This window comes from Falco rusticolus, chromosome W, assembly GCF_015220075.1.
Source record: "Falco rusticolus isolate bFalRus1 chromosome W, bFalRus1.pri, whole genome shotgun sequence".
NCBI lineage: Eukaryota > Metazoa > Chordata > Aves > Falconiformes > Falconidae > Falco > Falco rusticolus.
Window position 1 is genome coordinate 4,949,633 of NC_051209.1, and position 12,855 is coordinate 4,962,487.

General features: G+C 38.1%; 2 long non-coding RNA genes across 2 annotated transcripts in view; both read right to left on the bottom strand.

The window, feature by feature from the left end:
- LOC119140875 overlaps positions 1 to 12,855 on the bottom strand; it is a 259,111-nt gene that overhangs the window by 134,238 nt on the left and 112,018 nt on the right. The gene's annotated exons all lie outside the window — the stretch shown is intronic.
- Positions 5,923 to 12,408, bottom strand: LOC119140877. The gene is made up of 3 exons (XR_005101765.1): positions 12,376 to 12,408; positions 6,479 to 6,482; positions 5,923 to 6,200 (listed from the first exon to the last, which is right to left on the bottom strand). It is a non-coding gene; the product is annotated as an uncharacterized LOC119140877 (long non-coding RNA).

Sequence of the window (12,855 nt, forward strand, 5' to 3'; positions counted from 1 at the left end):
TAAAGTCATTCTGGAGGTCGCCTGTAATTATATATTCAATTCCTTAAACCCCTTCTTGGTAACGTTTGCTAATTTTTCCACTTGACCAGTTAACTGATAGAGCCATGCTATGTTTCTATATGAAGCTATAGGATTTAAAAGTGATTCCAGTGCCCAGCTAATTTTCACTCCTGTAGATGGTTCATTCCAAATATCATCACTTATCCCTGATCTCTTTATTCGTTTTAATTCTAGATTCTCTAGAGACCCTTTAAATGGTGATTTCTTCCAAATCGGACACAATGTTGGCATGCCTAATGTGATTTGTTTCACCTTACCATCTAATGGTAGGTGTGTTGTCCAGGTTCCATCACTTAATGCCCAAACTAAATGTCCTGGACTTCAAATAGTAGTTTTACTACAACTAAACAAAGTTCCTTTCCTAACTGTAAAAGTGCTGATTAAATTGAGAGTGTTCTTAAGACCTCGACAAAAAATAACCATATTTCAAAGCAGCAGCCAACGGAGGAACTCTTTGAATTACTAAGTCTGCATTACTACAATCATACACTTTTTCACATTTCCACCATGGCACTATTTTATTTTCCTTCTCTCCCGATGTAGTTGACCTATCATCTACCCAGGGTAATACTGAAAAAAAACTTTCCCATCCCAGGTAAAACACCAAAAAGTTCTTGCCATATACTAAAAATGGGAAAATATGGACATAGACCAAACCGAATCCCAGACTATTTCCTTTTCCTGTAGGGTTCGATTCTTTTTCTCACATTTTGTCTCGGTTATCCATACACTGGTGTTTGTTGTAGCCATTTTAGGGTAGTAACACCATCCCTTGTTCCCTAAATCTCCATATAATCCCGGTTTAGCTACAAATCGTCCTTTACATTCCCAAATGGTTGAATATACTGGTGATTCTTCCCCAACTTTAACCTTTTGCAGTTCCCAAGTTTCCCTAGGTTCTTGTTTACAATCCATTGTCTCATTTTCATATTCTAATTTGGTCAGATTCATGGTTAAGATTCCCCATGGAATAGATTCACCTACTGCCTTCGGTATTGGCAAACAAGCAGTAATCTGCGTGATGTTTTGTAAATTGGCAAATTCTTTAATCAATCCTACCATCAAATTTTCCTCAGCCATTTGTTTGGGAATGTCAATCACTTGTTCTGTTTCTATTTGTCTTTTGTTCCTGTCCACCAAGTCAGCCCATGATCCCACCAACACTACCAACCAAAAGAAAATCCAAAAACCAATCATAACCTGATATGCAAAATTAAACATGTTTCAAAGTCAATTTTAAGTCTCTGAGTTACGTTTCACAATCATCCATGGAATAGATGCTTTCTTCACGGTGCTTTCTTCACTCGATTATAATGTATCCAAGCATACGATTCTGCAATTTTGATAGCTGTAAAAGTGGTTAGCAGTATCTGGAAGGGTCCTCTCCAGTGCTCCTGCAAAGGTTCGGAGGTCCAATTCTTCACATAGACATAGTCTCCTGGTTGGAAATCATGCACTGAATTTTCCAGGGGTACAGGTCTATTCCAAATTACTACACTCCAAATCACAGCCAAAGTTTTCCTTAGAAAAAGCAAATAGTTATACACATCTTGTTTTCCTTTTACATGTATTTTTAGATTTGGTTCTAGAGACTCATATGGTTTTCCATATAATAACTCATAAGGACTGACTGAGGTTCCACTCTTTGGTTGTAGTCTGATTCGTAATAACGCCAATGAAAGTGCCTGAGGCCACTTTAGACTGGTTTCTTGACAAATTTTTCTTATTTGTCGTTTCAAAGTTTGATTCATCCTCTCCACTTTTCTACTAGATTGTGGCCTCCAAGATGAATGTAAATCCCAATTAATACCCAATGCTTTGCTAACACTTTGGACTACTTCAGCCACAAAGTGTGGACCTCTGTCAGAGGAAATTCCAATAGGAACTCCAAATCTTGGAATTATTTCTTGTAATAACCATTTTACAACCTCTTTTGCTTGTGTAGTGCGACAGGAAAGGGCTTCTGGCCATCCTGTAAAAGTATCAACCCCTACTAAGATGTACCGGTACCCATTGTATCTAGGCAACTCTGAAAAATCTACTTGCCAGTAATCTCCAGGTTCTGTACCAGATTTCAGCCTACCCATTTGAACCTTTTTCTTAATCACTGGATTATTTTTCAAACATACTTTACACTTTGCAGTTACCATTTTGGCTATTCCTAACATCTTAACTGATATTACTTGCTTTCGTAAAAATGTTACTAAGGCTTCTGCCCCCCAATGACATTCTTGATGTCTCATTTGAATTATCTCTCTCATCAAAGGAGGTGGAATTACTACTTGCCCATTAGGAGTTATCCACCATCCAGCTAAGTTTTTCTTAGCATTTAATAACTGACCCAATTTGTCATCTTCTTCTGAATATCTCGGTTTTTCCCTGGGAAGGGTTACTGTTTTAGAAGGAATTATTGCCATTTGCAATGCTTGTTTCTTTGCTACCCTTTTTGCAGTCTTATCAGCTAAATTATTCCCAGCTATTATTTTTGTATTCCCACTCTGATGTGCCTTACAGTGCATGATTGCTACTTGGTCTGGCTTTTGAACTGCTTGCAATAATCGTAAAATCTCTGCTTGATGCTTAATATTTGATCCTTGAGAGGACAATAACCCCCTCTCTTTCCACAAAGCTCCATGGACATGCACTACCCCAAAGGCATATTTCGAATCAGTCCAGATATTTACTCTCTTGTCTTTGCTTAATTCTAAGGCTCGAATTAAAGCGATGAGTTCTGCCTTTTGGGCTGATGTGGTACTCGCCAATGCTCCTGCTTCTATAACTGTAGTCTCTGTTGTTACCGCATATCCAGCGTATCGAACTCCTTGTTCCATAAAGCTGCTTCCATCAGTATACAGTTCCCAATCTGGTCGCTCCAATGGCACATCCTTCAGATCTTCACGACTGGAATAAACATACTCGAAGGTAGCCAAGCAATCATGTTCCAGTCGTCCTTCTTCCTGTATGGAACTTAAAAACACTGCAGGATTTACCAGGTTAGTTGTCTTTAGAATCACATCATCTTCTTCAGTAAATACTATCTGGCATTTCATCATTCGGCTGGGGGACAGCCAATGTCCCCCCTTCTGTTCTAGGACAGTTATCACCATGTGTGGAACATAGACTGTTATTGTTCTTCCCAAAGTCAATTTCTGAGCTTCTTGTATGAGCATCACTGTTGCGGCCACTGCTCGAAGGCAGTTCGGCCACCCTTTACTCACTGTGTCCAGTTGTTTAGAGAAATATCCGACTGGTCGTTTCCAGCTTCCTATCCACTGGGTTAACACACCCAGTGCAAGGTGTTGTCTTTCATGTACAAACAGCTGGAAATCTTTGGTTAGATCCGGCAGTCCCTAGGCAGGTGCAGACATTAAGGCACGTTTCAACTCTATGAAAGCCTTTTGTTGTTGTGGGCCCCATACAAAGGGAGAGTTCTTTTGGGCCTCGTACAGCCGTTCAGCTATTAGCCCATAGTTCATGATCCAAAGGCGACACCACCCAGTCATTCCCAAAAATGCTCTGAGTTCATGAATATTTCTTGGCTCAGGTATACCACAAATAGCTTCTTTGCGATTTTTTCCTAATTGTCGTTGTCCTTTTGAAATCTCAAAGCCCAGATATATCACAGTCTGGCAGGCTATTTGGGCTTTCTTCCTGGATACTTTATACCCATTTAGTCCCAAGAAATTCAAGAGGTCAATAGTCACCTGTATACAGGTAAGTCTTTCTTCTGTAGCTATCAGTATGTCATCCACATATTGTAGGAGTAAATGTCCAGGCCTTGATTTATCCTGTTTCCAGATTTCAAGTTCCTTTGCTAATTGATTTCCAAAAATAGTTGGACTGTTTTTAAATCCTTGGGGTAATCTAGTCCATGTCAGCTGCATCTTTTGCCTGGTTTGAGGATTTTCCCATTCAAAAGCAAACAGTTTTCTGCTTCCCTTTTCCAAAGGTATACAAAAGAAAGCATCTTTTAAATCAAGCACTGTAAACCACTGATAATTCTCCCTCAATGCTGTTAACAGTGTATAAGGGTTTGCTACCACAGGATAAATATCCTTAACTATTTGATTTACTGCTCTCAAGTCTTATACCAGTCTATATTCACCCGAAGGTTTTCTGACTGGTAAAATAGGAGTATTATACTCAGATTCACATTCTTCCAAAATTTTATACTCAAAAAATTTATCAATCAATTTCTTCAATTCCTGTCTCACTTCCGGTTTGATTGGATATTGTTTAATTCTCACTGTTCCTGCGCCTTCCTTCAAATCTATTTTAACTGGTTCTGCTAGTTTCAATTTACCAGGAATATTTGTTTCCCATACAGTAGGGATCACTGCCAAATCCACCTCTGGTGGAATTTCTTGTTCCTTTACCTTTTCTTGTATCATCAAAACTTCTCCCGTTTTTGACTCGGGTATCTTCAAAAAGAGTTCTCCTTCATCAAAAACAATTTGTGCATTTAATTTAGATAACAAATCTCTTCCTAAGAAGGGTATCGGACATTCTGATACATACAAAAAATCATGTGTAATTATCTTATTTCCAAATTTCAAATCCAGGGGTTGCAGGAATGGCCTGTTTTTGTTCCAGTTTCTCCTTTACAGGTATTTAATAAAAAAATGTCGCTCCTGTATCCACTCCTTGAATTCTCTCCCTCCAGTTTCTGGAGTTATTCCTTATATCTGGTGCCGATTGCCCCATAAAAATCAAAGCCAGTTGCATTTGTGCTGCCTCTGTTTCCACTCTCAAATCAGTATATTTTCTGGCAGCTTCCTTTAATCTTTCCAAAAATGCTGAGGGAGATTCATTTTTTACTTGTCTTACTTCATATAATTAGACACAATTCAGAGATTTAGGCATGGGCATGTCTAATCCCATATAAAACCCATTTCTGAATACCGGTCTCAGTCTTTCTCTATGTGTTACATTATTTGATCCCACTCGGATCCCCAGATGGAAAATTCTGTTCTATTGTCTCCACCTGTAATTCCACCTCATCACATCCAACTCTGCCTGAGCTTTACCAGCTTTTAATACCATTTGCTTCTCTGTATCATCTAACACATTATCCAGGATCACCTAGTAAATCATGTTACAGTCTGGATTCTGTGTTCTAATTATAGTATCGCCACCTTGCCCAACCTCACAATTTAAACAACATTTTTTTTTCCCACTTTCTTATTATCAGAAGTAATAGCTATTACCAAATTATCTCTAATAGTTAGCTTACATTCATCCTGCCAATCCTTTCTTTGTCTTAAGTAAAAAAAAACAAATCCACATCTGGCATTTTATTCCATTTCCCTTCTCTTTTACAATACAGCATTAACTGCAAAATAGTGTTATAATTCAGTGTCCCGTTCATGGGCCACTTTTCCTGATCTTCTAATATATATAGTGGCCACCAATTATTACAATATTCAATCATCTGGCTCTTTGGCAAATCCTCATACAAATCCCCCCAATGCGCCAGTAAACATCCCAATGGAGAATTTTTTTGGATTTTATCATTTAACACAAGATTACCCAAGCTTTTACTTTTAAACAACCGAGTTAACTTAGTTGCCATGGTGTAATTACCCACAGTACAATACACAATTATTCAACTCTATCACTCCGATCCGCGGATCCACACTCCACAGTCTCACTCTTACAGCCACACTCACACTTTCCCACAGTTACTTTAAACAAACATATAACACAATATTATACCTCTTAATTTCTCTTCTTAATACACAAACTCACAGAACAACAAAGAAAACAAACATATAACACAATATTATACCTCTTAATTTTCTTCTTAATACACAAACTCACAAAACAACAAAGAACACCAAAAACTTCTTCTAACTTCTTGTTAGAGGCACTACCTTAGAGAACACTATAGCATATAGTTTCTCTTGTCTACACTTTTGTCCAACCCTGCAATAGCTTTCGCTTATGTCTTACGGGCAGACGCTTAGGCTTCCACTTCCACAAGGATCCTTTTAGTCCAACCCTGCAATAGCTTTCGCTTATGTCTTACGGGCAGACTCCTAGTCCTACCCTGCGCAGCTCTTTCACCGCGTCTGACAGGTAGACTTACTCAGTGGGACTCCAACCCACTGGTGGGACTCCATCCCACTCCTTACCATACACTTATTATAGTGGGACTCCTACCCACTTCCTCTAGTGCACTTACTTACTACAATTAAAAAAAGAAGTGTCTTACCAAATATCCAGGGAACGTAGCGAAGAGCCTTACGGATCGGGGATCGATGGGTATCCCCGAGAAATCCTCGGTGCCGGCCGGAACCGATCAGGTCCCCGACTCCTCCGGTCTCCTTCAGCAAGGTCCCATCTGGGGTGCCAAAACTGTTACCGAAATCTCGGACTGAAGAACTTATCGACACCAATGTGATGTAGATAAGCAGACACTTCTTTATTGACGGCCGGGTGCGTGAGCGAGTCCTCTCACGATCAACGCACACCAGGTCCCAAAATCAGATTCCATATATAAAACTTATTCATACATATTCATTAATTATTCATACATAATCATAACATCTCCCGTAAATCATTTACATACCCTCCTCCTATATCCGATTGTGCGCAGTAAAGCTTAGAAAGGTCTAGAAATGGGTCTAGGGTACGATTTGGGTAGGTGGTATATGAGTCGGTGGTCGCGATCTCCCCCTGCCGGAATTACCTTTTACTAAAGTTCACAGTTTCTTGGCAGGCACCTACAAGCTGTTCCAGTCGACTCTCTCCAGTTCCCATTAATCTCATATTCTGACACTTCAATACACCTCTGCGTACAGAAGACTGGTTAAATACAATGGAACCTTCCAACCCTAGAGTTATTGCAATAGTTCCAGGCCCTTCTTCTAGCCTTGGTACAAGACGTACAAAAGATTCCATAACGTCTCTTATTGTGTAGATGCAAGTTTCCTATAAATTTTTTTTTCCTTAGCCTTCTACATTTTAATTCTATTAAATGATTTCATAAAATCAATTAATTAATCAAATAAAATCAATCAATTTTAACTTATTAACTAATCGGTAACACTAGAGGTCCCCTGGTTTCTTCTGTGACCTATACTCTTATTATAGGGGCAAAACATGTAGTCTAGCTAAAGTTTTTTGACTTGATACAGAGATCTTGGGTGAAACTTTATGGTTTGATATAGACAGGAATTCAGATTAATCCATCTAATATTCCCTTCTGGTTTTAATTTTATCTTGATCAGTTTTCTGGTCCACAATTACAGAGGTCTTCACTGTACTACCTACAATGGTCGAAATCCTTTCCTCCATTGTTCTGGTTTGCTATGACAGTTAAGTATTATATGGATTAGTCCTTATTTTTAAACAATGGAATATTTCTCAATTTAGCTTTCTTAACTGTTTTCTGCTTTTAATAAACATTAAGAATTGGTTTGGTTTTGCACTTTTGCCCACAGTCCTGTAAATGCATTTTTCAGCCTTTTCATTTCCCCTTAAATATTGCTTGCTGAAATTTATGATCCTTTATATTTGCTCTTCACTAAATTTTTCCAAATTTCCATGGGTTTTTGTTTAGTTCAAACAGGATTTCAAACTGTACTGGTGAACCATCCCAGTTTACCTTACCTTCCCATTCAGTAGCACACTGGCTTCTAAGAAACTGTTGTCATTCTCTTAAGTAGCATCCAGATCATCTCTTCAGTTATCCTGTCTTAAATTAACTTAAATTCACTAATATTAAATTGAGAATAATGTGGGCTCTCCAACTAACTGTTCTGAAAAAACAGTTCTTTAATGTGCTAAAGTATACCTAAAATTTTGTGCTATTTAATCAATTTAGTTCTAACTTAAGTCCTGTGTTGTAATTTATTCAGATTTCACAGACATGTCAGCTCCCTCTGTTGTGAATTCACTATCAGTATCCTTTTCTTGACTGATGCTTGATTATACAGCATTTTTAGTTTCTTGCAGTTGGGTACAAAACCCCCAAAACTGGCTTTAAACCAGCTAACAATATCTGTGTAAAAGAATAAATGAAATAAGTACTGTCAGAGCTATACTACTGACTGTCATCCCTCATTTTTTACTTTCACACGCAAATACACATCACATCTGAAAATATAGCCCAAACACAGTATACTGTCAATCTTTGTCTCCAGTGGCTGATAAATTTCAGCCTACCCTAAGTTTTTTTTTTAATTTGCAATGAGATCCCCTGCCTATTATTACTTATTGTTTGTACTTTAATGAAAAAGACTCAGCCAAGTCAGAATTTGATTATGGCAGATGTATAAACAAAAAGCAAGATATAACCATTACCAGATATAATTTAAAGTTTTAAAAGAGGCAGAAGATCTAAGAAGAGGACTACAATTATGTACTACAGTTTACAGCTGAAGAATTGAGGCAGAGAAATTCAGTGTTCTTATAGGATGTCTACCTTAAAGCTGGACATTTTCCTCAGTCCTTCCCAGTTAATACAATATGTACATATATAAATATTTTTAACTACAAGATTATCCTTTCTGGATTTGAAGGGAGGCAATAATAGGAAATGGTTGAAAGTCCTCCCTCTGACTTTTGTGTACTGAGTGGTTTAATGCTCTATGACTATCTGTCATAAAAATAAGAAAAATGGATTTCCTGTATGTAAAAAGTTAAGTATGTTTACTTCCTTTGTTAATTGAGTAATAATTGTTTGTGGTATTTTTTACTGCATTTTGCTAATATACTGGGTATATTAGGTAGAAGAAAAGAAATGCCAAAAAAAAAAAAGTCATAAAGCACAATACAGGTATGCATATGATACCTTAATGCAGACAATGAGTTTGTCTTTCATTAATATGTTAGACTGATGGGAAATGAGTCATTAACATATATAAGAATTGAAAATAATGTGTAGCAACAGTTCAGCAACCTCCTTTAAAAGATTTATAACATTTATTATTTTGCCACAATAACTTAGTGAAACTGATACTTAAACTACTTATAAAAACAGTGATAATTTTCAATTCCGTTATTTACTGTCTGGTTTTATTTCCCCTGTTCTTCTATTAAAGAAGATATGCAATGTTACTTTGTGTCTTTTCCAGATTTGCCTTTCTAAGTAACAGGGATTAGTCTTGTTATCAACATCCTTGCTGGGAGATAAGAACAAATCAAATAAAAGTTGTGTTGCATTTCTTAAACACAGTGGGGTTTGGGGCACACTGAAGTTTAGTTTGAAGAAAGACAACATAGGTTGATTGGGAGGTTGTTTGCATTCTCAGGAAATAAGGGAATTGGATTGTTTCCTCTATGTGGAATTGGTATAAAAGTGGTAGACAAAGATTCAGAGAATGAGAAGACAGACAGTTATTTCCTCTAGAGTAAGACCAATTGGTCTGCCTTCTAATTGAGGCATTCTAAACTGCAAAGAATGAAGTGAAAGACGACAGTTGAATTTAAATGCAATAAATTACAGAAAGTCAACTAATAAGTTTAATAGTAAACTTTGTATTCTGTAATAGCAATGTTAAGCATAACTAATAAGGCTTTCTCTGAGAAATCTGAAAATATTTAACATTTTATTAAGAAGGGAAAACTAAAGTGGTTAAACTATCAACAGAAATTAATCTAAATTCCAAAACAATTTTGCTACCATATTTGAACTGCATATCATACATCATTAAATAGGTAAATAGCTTCCTAACACAAACAGCATATTGAGCAACAGCTAAAACTAATCACATAAGGAAGGAAAAAAGGAAGAAATAAAAAAAAAGTCAGGAGGTCTCTTCCATTTTAATATAACAGGTGGAATCTGTATTGAGGAAGGTCTCTGACATCTTTGAAGAAGAGGCACTTTGTATGTAGACAGTGTATTCAGCCAGCTGAGAGATTAAAAGCTGGTGGGAGAGTGTGTGCCTAAAGGAAAATGGAGTAAAAAGATTTTTTGCCTTGTTTTTAAAGATGAGAGGGACTGAAAAACTTCTTTTCAAAGGTAAACATCAGATGGGAATGGAGATTAAGAAAAAAGAAAGGGAAAGAATTTATAGAAAGAAAGTAAGAGATGAGAAGGATTGAAACAATGGAGCAAGTGAGAAGGATAACTGAAGGGGAGTTAAAAGCCCTTTTCAAATCTGTGACAGAAGAAAACTGAACAAGGAAAAGGGGGAAAGACAAACCAGGGAAGGGGAAAGGTCACATGATGTTATTATGTTATTGTTTATTTTTCTTTTTAAGAAATCATTGAGATCCTACGTGGAGAAAGAACAGAGGGAGGAATCAAAGATTTGAGCAGTGGTTCAAAAGCTCTGTCCTGGTTTCAGCTGAGATAGAGTTAATTTTCATCTTAGTAGCTGGTACAGTGCTTTTTTAGATTTGGTGTGAGAACAATGTTGATAACACAATGAAGTTTTCAGTTGTTGCCAAGTAGTGTTTATACTAATCAAGGGCTTTTCACTTTCTCAGGCCCTGCCAGCAAGAGGGCTGGAGGGGTACAAGAAATTGGGAGGGGACACAGCCAGGACAACTGACCCGAACTAGCCAAAGGGATATTTCATACCATATGGCGTCATGCTGAGTATATAAACTGTGGGGAGTGTGCCTGGGAGGGGCTGATTGTTGCTCAGGGACTGGCTCGGCATCGGACAGTGGGTTGTGAGCAATTGCATTGTGCATCACTTTTTCTTTTCCCCTCCTTCCCTTTGGATTTTATTCCTCTCCCCTTCTCCCTCCTTTTCATTACAATTGTTGTTGTAGTTATTAATTTTATTTTGTTTCAATTATTAAATTGTTCTTATCTCAACCCTTGAATTTTATCTTTTTCCTGATTCTTCTCCCTATCCCTTGGGGGGGGGGGGGGGCAGGGGATGAGGGAGGGGCTGTGTGGTACTTAGTTACTGATTGGGGTTAAACCACAACACAGAGAAGTGGCAACTGAGATTGCAAGTATGGAATCTGATTATGTCTAAGTATAATGTTCTTCTGCTACAAATATGACAGCTGAAAAAAAGGAAATCAAACTATAGCCAAAAGAAAGTCAGGCTGGTCACAGAATGAATTTCACAGAAGACCTAATTCAGGGGTCCTCAAACTTTTTAAACAGGGGGCCAGCGCGCAGATGAAGTGGCAGGAGGTCATCTGCGGCTGCTTGGTTTCCCCTGCCAACCCCCCAACCCCCGGCGGGGGGGGGGGGGGGGGGGGGGGGGGCGGGGGGGTTCTGTAGATACCGGGGGGTCAGATTGAGGACCCTGGGGGACTGTATCCGGCCCACGGGCCGTAGTTTGAGGCCCCCTGACTCCTTCAGTGAACTGAGATACTGTGTACGTGACAAGAGGTTTGGAGGAAGTGGATGCTGAGAGACAGCCAGGGCCAGGTGTTGGGGGAAAGAGAGGAGTATCTAGTTTACCTAAAATCTCTTTTCAGATATATGGTTAGACCAGGAAAAACTCAGAAGTTAGAACAGAGGTCAGGACCTGCAGTGGTTGCTCCTGCAGAACAGAATTTGCAGGGGCTACCTAAAATCCTGACAGGCTGTCTTACAGGTTTAGTTTCTCTTTCAGACTGAAAAATATGGAAATGATTGGTGAGCATGCAGAAAACTGAAATTTTAATTACTTTAAAATAGATTATTTATCTCCAGGAAATCTCCCTTTGATTTGGAGAATCCCAGCTTCCCAACAGCTATGTGCAGAACTGAAGGTTTATGAGAGATTATTGCATGCCTAAGTTACTGGTCCCTTGATTTAGAAATGGTTTAGATTCTGTATTTATTATAACAAGTTCTCAGCATGACTAGACTTTTCAGTCTTCAGTTTTACATACCAGCATGTCAACATTCAAGTAGGTCCTGCTTATATCAACAACATAGTTGCAGTCTTAAAGATATGACTCCTTCTTCACTAAGAGATGGGAGCAGTAGTATAATATGAACTCTGCAACACGTAATTGATTTTAACACAAATATTAATGCTGAAAAATATATACATGATGTTATTTTCACCAATTAAGTCTTGAAATTAGATACAGCTTCATTTTGAGAAATACGGATTATAATGCCTATATTCATCAGGTATATCTACATGCATGTGTTTATACATCTTGCAAATCTGGTGCCAATTTCACTGCAGTACAATCCAGCAGTTAGCTCTACCTTAAAAAATAAAAAAATGTTTCTAAAGAACTAACCCCAAAAAAATCTTTCAGTAATCATCTGCTGTACCTTGAAAAAATATGCACAATGCTATTTTTTTCAAGAAGGCTATACATTATTTTTATCCATTCTGTGGAAATTATTATCTTAGATTTTCATCAACTTGTTACCGAAATCTCGGACTGAAGAACTTATCGACACCAATGTGATGTAGATAAGCAGACACTTCTTTATTGACGGCCGGGTGCGTGAGCGAGTCCTCTCACGATCAACTCACACCAGGTCCCAAAATCAGATTCCATATATAAAACTTATTCATACATATTCATTAATTATTCATACATAATCATAACATCTCCCGTAAATCATTTACATACTCTCCTCCTATATCCGATTGTGCGCAGTAAAGCTTAGAAAGGTCTAGAAATGGGTCTAGGGTACGATTTGGGTAGGTGGTATATGAGTCGGTGGTCGCGATCTCCCCCTGCCGGAATTACCTTTTACTAAAGTTCAGTTTCTTGGCAGGCACCTACAAGCTGTTCCAGTCGACTCTCTCCAGTTCCCATTAATCTCATATTCTGACACTTCAATACACCTCTGCGTACAGAAGACTGGTTAAATACAATGGAACCTTCCAACCCTAGAGTTATTGCAACAGTTCCAGGCCCTTC